The sequence below is a fragment of the Portunus trituberculatus genome, chromosome 21 (genome assembly GCF_017591435.1).
Source record: "Portunus trituberculatus isolate SZX2019 chromosome 21, ASM1759143v1, whole genome shotgun sequence".
NCBI lineage: Eukaryota > Metazoa > Arthropoda > Malacostraca > Decapoda > Portunidae > Portunus > Portunus trituberculatus.
The window spans coordinates 16,764,733-16,772,232 of record NC_059275.1 but is presented as its reverse complement, the minus strand read 5'-3'; the positions used below and the strand labels follow the sequence as shown (position 1 = coordinate 16,772,232).

Here is a 7,500-nt window from a genome sequence, read left to right as displayed (position 1 = left end):
CCAGGTAGCCTCAACACCCCCTCCTGATGTCTACTTGCCCTCCTGGTGTTTCCCCATCTCGAGGCTGACTGGGGGAAGGACGGGCCTGGGTAGGGAGCTGGGGAGAGAGGGCTGGGCTGGGGAGGGTGGGAAGGAGAGGGGACTTAAGAATGACCACAGTTTTCCCACAGGGGCCCCCGCTGACTAAGGCCCAGCCCCCAGTGACCTGCTCAGTGAGTTAGTAGGGTCTTTCGGGGTCTCCATTTAGTCCCCCGCGTGGATGAGAGGGCGGGAGGGATGGGTGAGAAGGAGTGGTGAGTGAGAGGGATGGGTGAGGAGGAGGGGTGAGTGAGAGGGATGGGTGAGTGTGAGGGATGGGTGAGTGAGAAGTAGAGATGGGTTAGTCAGAAGGATTGGTGAGAGAGATGGGTGAGAGAAAGGGAAGGATGGGTGAGTGAGAGGAAGGATGGGTGAGTGAGAGGGATGGGTGAGAGAGAAGGAGGATGGGTGAATGAGAGAGAGGGATGGGTAAATGAGAGGTAGGGATGGGTGAGAGCGAGCTTCGTATTTGAGATAGGTTGGTGTGTGTGTGTGTGTGTTTGTTTGATCTGCTGCAGTCTCTGACGAGACGTTACCCTACGGAACGAGCTCAGAGCTCATTGTTTCCGATCTTCGGATAGGTCTGAGACCAGGCACACACCACACACCGGGACAACAAGACCACAACTCCTCGATTTACATCCCGTACCTACTCACTGCTAGGTGAACAGCACCTACACGTGAAAGGAGACACACCCAAATATCTCCACCCGGCCGGGGAGTCGAACCCCGGTCCTCTGGCTTGTGAAGCCAGCGCTCTAACCACTGAGCTACCGGGCGAAACAATAAGCGATGAAAGTTCTTAATGGTATTTTTTTTTTATTTCTACCATGTGGGCTTTTTACGGGAATTTCTGGGCTAAAGGTGATACTTTTATGGTACAGTACCTACTATCTCAAAGCCCACCCGCTAGGAAACCGTGTGTGTGTGTGTGTGTGTGTGTGTGTGTGTGTGTGTGTGTGTGTGTGTGTGTGTGTGAGTGTGTGTGTGTGTGTGTGTGTGTGGGTATTGGTATGTGGTTTGTGAGTGGGTGAGTGGGTGGATGAGTGCTGGTATATGGGTAGGTGAGTGTGTGTTAGGTCTGTTATTCTCTCTCTCTCTCTCTCTCTCTCTCTCTCTCTCTCTCTCTCTCTCTCTCTCTCTCTCTCTCTCTCTCTCTCTCTCTCGTCTATGTCCTTTATTTCCCTCTATTTCTTTTATTTCTTTATTCGTGATGTTTGATTATATTTACTACTACTACTACTACTACTACTACTACTACTACTACTACTACTACTACTACTACTACTACTACTACCTCCTCCTCCTCCTCCTCCTCCAGCAGTGTCCAGAACCCGAATGATTCTTTTGTATGGTAATTATTCGCCGGTTGTCCAATGTCTCCTCCTCCTCCTCCTCCTCCTCCTCCTCCTCCTCCTCCTCCTCCTCCTCCTCCTCCTCCTCCTCCTCTGCCAATACCCAGGGAGCCAAATGGAGGAGCATAAAACCCTGCAGGAGCGCCGGGCAGGGACGGGCGCCGCGCTGGGAGGGGCGGGGACACGAGGACCTCTGCCGTGCCGCCCTCTGCCCTGTGTCTATGAGTTATGCCCGGCGGTGGCCCTCTGGTGGGGGGGAGGGGTTGAGGGGTGTTCTTTTTGTTGTTTTTGTTGGTGTTTGTGGTGGTGGTGATGGTGGTGGTGGTGAAGGTGGTGGTGATAGTGGTGGAGGTGGTGGTTCTGATTGTTTTTCTTCTTGTTTTTCATGTTTCTTCTTCTTCTTCTTCTTCTTCTTCTTCTTCTTCTTCTTCTTCTTCTTCTTCTTCTTCTTCTTCTTCTTCTTCTTCGTCTTCTTCTTCCTTTTTTTCCTTCATCTTTTTGTTAACTTTCCTTTTTTTTTTTTTTTTTACCTGTCTTTACACCTCTCTCTCTCTCTCTCTCTCTCTCTCTCTCTCTCTCTCTCTCTCTCTCTCTCTCTCTCTCTCTCTCTCTCTCTCTCTCTCTCTCTCTCCCTCCCTCCCTCCCTCCTCCCTCCTCCCTTCTTCCTCCCTCCTTCCCTCTCCCACCCACCACCACCACTCACCCTTAACTGGAAAACACAAGAACACTAACACTAACACACAAAAAAAAAAAAAAAAAAAATAAATAAATAAATAAAAAAATAACAATCTTGACACTTACCCATGCGTCTCTCCCTCACCCCTCACCCCTCACCCCTGTCACACTCCCACACCCCTACCACACCCCCAGGTCCCTGCTGCGGGCGCCAGAATCAGGTGAGAGAGTCCAGGCGCGGCGGTGTGTGGCGGTGGTTGTGTGGAGGCGGTGGTCTAATGCACTAAGTGTGTTGAAGGCGGCGTGGCGGTCTCCTGGTGCCCTTCGCCCTGCCTTCTCCTGTTAGCTCGCTCATTATCCGCAATTAAGATAACCTCGGCTGGCTTTGTGAGGCGTGGAGGGCGAGGGGCGGTGGGTGGAGGGGTGTGGGGGGACGTGGAGGGGTGTGGAGGGGCTGAGGGGACCAGGGGACGCGAGGGCGGTGTGTGAAAGGGTGCCAGAACACTTTATTCAACACCCAACACCCTTTGTACTGCCTCCTCGCCTCCCTCATCCTGTTACAAAGCTTGCGGATTCTGTGTGTGTGTGTGTGTGTGTGTGTGTGTGTGTGTGTGTGTGTGTGTGTGTGTGTGTGTCTAATTTGCTTTCCTTTCCTCAGAGCTGCCTTCTGTATAGTCTCCTCCTCCTCCTCCTCCTCCTCCTCCTCCTCCTCCTCCTCCTCCTCCTCCTCCTCCTCCCTCCTCCTCCTCCTCCAGTGTCTCCTTCTGTATTCCTTTCTCCTCCTAATCATCCTTTATTTAATCGTTCTTCATCGCCTCCTTCTGTATATCCTTCTCGTTCCGTCATCCTTCCTTCCCTTTCATGATCTCCTTCAGTAATCCTTCCCTGTTCCCTCCTTCATTTTCTCCAGTCTCTCTCTTCCCTCATTCGTTCCTCTCTTCTTCTTTCCTCTCGGTTCTCTTATGTTTTCTCTTTTTCTTTAAGTTTCTCCTCCATTTTTTTGTTAATTAATCTGTTCTCTCCTTTAATCTCTCTTGTAGTTGTCTTTTCTCTTTATCTTTTGTTCCTCTCTTATTCTTATTCGCTTCCTTTTTTATTGTTTTTTTTTCCGTTTTTCTCCCTCTCATCTTCGACAGTCATGTATATTTTGCGAACCATTTTCTTTTTTTGTTCTTTTTCTCTATCTTTCCTTCTCTTCTCTCACCCTCACTTCCTTAAATACCTCTTCTTACTCTCTCTCTCTCTCTCTCTCTCTCTCTCTCTCTCTCTCTCTCTCTCTCTCTCTCTCTCTCTCTCTCTCTCTCTCTCTCTCTCTCTCTCTCTCTCTCTCTCTCTCTCTCTCTCTCATTCCCTTCTTAACTCTCTTCCATTCATTTCATCCCATTCCCTTCGTATCTTCCCTCCCTTTCATCACCCGCCCCCCACACACACACACGAAGTAGTTAGTCTTAATAGGTACAGATTCACCACCACCACCACCACCACCACCACCACATAAGGCCACCGCCCACCCCCCGCCCACTCCTCACACCAGAGACACGGGCGGGGGTCACCTGGGTGTTAAGAATTGGTCCCCAGCGTCGGAGTGGTGGCGAGAGGAACAGAGAGGGTGTGGTAGGGGCGGCGGGCGCGGGCGTGTGGTGGCGTGTGTGGGCGCCATATACCTGCCGCCTGTTCTGCATCAGGAGGGGAAAGGAGGGGAGAAGAAGAGGAGAGAAGGAGAGGGTGAGAGAGAGTAGAGAGGAAGAAGGGGAAGGAAAAAGGTGGAGAGAAAGTGAGAGAAATGAGACGAAGACAGGGAGAAAGGGAAGATGGGAAGAGAAAGAGAAGGAGAGACGAAGAGAGGAAGAAAGGGAAGATGGGAAGAGAAAGGGGGAGAGACGAAGAGAGAGAGAAAATAAGGGAAAGATGGGAAGAGAAAAAGGAATGAGAGACGAAGAGAAGGAGGTGAAGGTGGGAAGAGAAAGGGAGAGGAAGGAGAGATGAAGAGAGGAAGAAGGGGAAGATGGAAAGAGAAAAGAAAAGAAGAGACGAAGAGAAGGGATGGAGAGATGAGGAGAAAGGAAGAGAAGGAGAAATGATGTAAATAATAAGATGAAGGAGACAAGGAGAAGGATCAAGAGAGAGAGAGAGAGAGAGAGAGAGAGGGAGGGAGGTTAGGAGAGGGGAAGTAAATATTAGGATAGGAAGAGGAAGAGGAGAGGGTGAGGTAAAAAGAGCAGAGGGGAAAGAAAATAGGGAAAATGAAAGGGATACAAGGGAAGAGGGAAGAGGAGAGAAGGAGAGGAGGTAAGGAGGAAAAGAAGGAGAGGTATAGAAGAAGGAGGAGGAGAAGGAGGAGGAGGAGGAGGAGGAGTTAGGTAGGGCGGCATCATCTACTGACTCTGGCGCCGTTTAAGTAGAAGCAGGAGGAGGAGGAGGAGGAGGAGGAGGAGGAGGAGGAGGAGGAGGAGGAGGAGGAGGAGAAGGAGAAGGAGAAGGAATCAGCCTTGAGGACGCCGTGTTTTGTTGTTGTTGCTATTGTGGTTGTTTGTATTTGTAGTAGTAGTAGTTGTAGTAGTAGTAGTTGTTGTTGTTGTTGTTGTTGTTGTTGTTGTTGAAGCAGTAGTAGTAGTAGTAGTAGTAGTAGTAGAAGTAGTAGTAATAGTTGTTGTTGTTGTTGTTGTTGTTGTAGTAGTAGTTGTAGTAGTAGTTGTTGTTGTTTTTGTAGAAGTAGTAGTAGTAGTACTAGCAGTAGTAGTAGTAGCAGCAGCAGCAGCAGCAGCAGCAGCAGCAGCAGTAGTAGTAGTAGTAGTAGTAGTAGTAGTAGTAGTAGTAGTAGTACTAGTAGCACTAGTAGTAGTAGCAGCAGCAGCAGTAGCAGTAGTAGTAGCAGCAGCATAGTAGTAGTAGTAGTTTATTATTATTATTATTATTATTATTATTATTATTATTATTATTATTATTATTATTATTATTATTATTATTATCGTTATTATTATTATTATTATGTGTATGTAAATATAATAAAGATTCAATTCAGTGTGTGTGTGTGTGTGTGTGTGTGTGTGTGTGTGTGTGTGTGTGTGTGTGTGTGTGTTTAAAGGGAGAGAAAGATAAAATGAGAGAAAAAAAAAAAAAACAAGGTAAGACAAGAAACCTAACTCCTTTTATTGACACGATGAGAGAGAGAGAGAGAGAGAGAGAGAGAGAGAGAGAGAGAGAGAGAGAGTGGGGTATGAGTGAGCAATGCATGAGTGTATGTCTGGACAGAGCGGCGTCCACACACACACACACACACACACACACACACACACACACACACACACACACACACACACACACACACACACACACACACACACACACACACACTCTACACCTGCTCCTTGCTGCCGCCACCGCCTCTTCCACACACTTAAAACACTCTTCACGCTTTGACTTCCCTCCCTCCCTCTCCCCCTCTCCTTCTCCCTCTCCTCTCCCTCTCTCCCTCTCCTTCTCTCCCTGTCTTCCTCCTTCCTCGGGCGCCAGCGAGTGCAATAAACAATACCAGGAGAAGGAGGAGGAGAAGGCGAAGGAGGAGGAGGAGGAGGAGGAGGAGGAGGAGGAGGAGGAGGAGGTGTAGACGGTGGCGGGTCTGAATCCTTATCTCCTTGATGCCTCGATAATCAGCTGAGAAGAACCACTCATGCCCTGAAGAGGAGGAGGAGGAGGAGGAGGAGGAGGAGGAGGAGGAGGAGGAGGAGGAGGAAAGAGGCTCCAAAGAAGGTAGCGGGCTGAAAATAAATAAAGGGATAAACATAATCTTACGCAAACCGCAGATGAGTGTTAGAGAGAGAGAGAGAGAGAGAGAGAGAGAGAGATCAGATTCACGTAATTTCTGGTTTAAAGAAATAATTTAGTCTGGATTGGTTGGTTTAATTCTCTCTCTCTCTCTCTCTCTCTCTCTCTCTCTCTCTCTCTCTCTCTCTCTCTCTCTCTTCTTTCTCTTTTCTTTTCCTTTTATTTTTCCTTCTCTCTCCTTCACAATTCAGTATTTCCTCTTACTTAACACCATTCCTCCTCCTTTCCCTCTTGGTGTAGTGATATCTTCCTTACACACACACACACACACACACACACACACACACACACACACACACACACACACACACACACACACACACACACACACACACACACACACACCATACCTTACCTTCCCCATCCCAACCTCCTTTCCTTTCACGACCCATTCACCGCCCTTCGCCCATGTCGCGCCCACACCTCCACGGCAAGGCTTACAGGAGGAGGAGGAGGAGTGAGAGTGAGTGCTCCAGAGACCCTCATTCTAGCACTTCACTCTGATTCACTCCTCCTCGACCCTTTCTTCCCTTCCTTCTGACCCCTGAAGTGTCCTGAGGCGTCTGGAGGAGTGAAGAGGCGCGGGCGGGGCGTGGCTGGGGCCGTTAGAGAGAGAGAGAGAGAGAGAGAGAGAGAGAGAGAGGATTGTGGTGGAGTGACGGAGTGGGAGGGAGTGGTAGGGAGTGAGACGAGAGTGGGAGGAAGTGAGAGGGAGAGAGAGTGGTCGTAAGTAAATAAGTATAATTTATTGACATTTTGTTAAGGAATACAGGCATATTTACAAGAGTCGAGATTCCTAAGACAGACGGTTTTAATTAGATATATGCAGTTGAGAGCAGAATAAATAGTTCGACATAATATTTCACCTAGTTAGGGAGTAATCGTATTTCATTGTAAAGTTAACTTGCATACAATGTGGTGTCACCAAGGCAGAAACCTAACTAATGCATTCTATAGTCTGATTGAGAGAAGGGAGTGAGAGTGGAGTGGGAGGAGGTGGAGAGTAGGATTGAGTGACGGAGTGGGAAGGATTTAAAGAGAGAGAGAGAGAGAGAGAATGGAGGGTGTTTTAGAGGCTGTTTGTGTCTGTTTTATTGTGTTTATTTGAAGTTTGCTTTGTGGTTATGTTGTTGTGTTGAATAGCGTTGGTTGATGAATGGGTAAATGTCAAGATACATAAAGGACAGTGGCGTTGATGAAGCTGAAGTTACTGTAGTCACCAGAAACTGTCTTAATTAAAGCTTCAGAATACAATTGATGAGTGAATAGTGGTGGCGGTGATTGTAATGGCTGATAGTGACGATGATAATGGTAATGACAGTGAAGATAGTGGAAGAGCAGCAACAACTTCAATAATGGTGATAGTGGTGATAACAGTGACTATATTGTGGTGGTTATTTGTGTATGTTGGGTGGAGATAGTGAAGGTAGATGGAGATATAACTACGTGTGTGTCTTCATCTCTCTCTCTCTCTCTCTCTCTCTCTCTCTCTCTCTCTCTCTCTCTCTCTCTCTCTCTCTCTCTCTCTCTCTCTCTCTCTCTCTCTCTCTCTCTCTCTCTCTCTCTC

The 7,500-nt window shown here is 48.1% G+C and overlaps 1 long non-coding RNA gene across 1 annotated transcript in view; it reads left to right on the top strand.

Moving 5' to 3' along the window:
* Positions 1-7,500, top strand: part of LOC123507040 — a 43,738-nt gene that overhangs the window by 19,102 nt on the left and 17,136 nt on the right. The gene's annotated exons all lie outside the window — the stretch shown is intronic.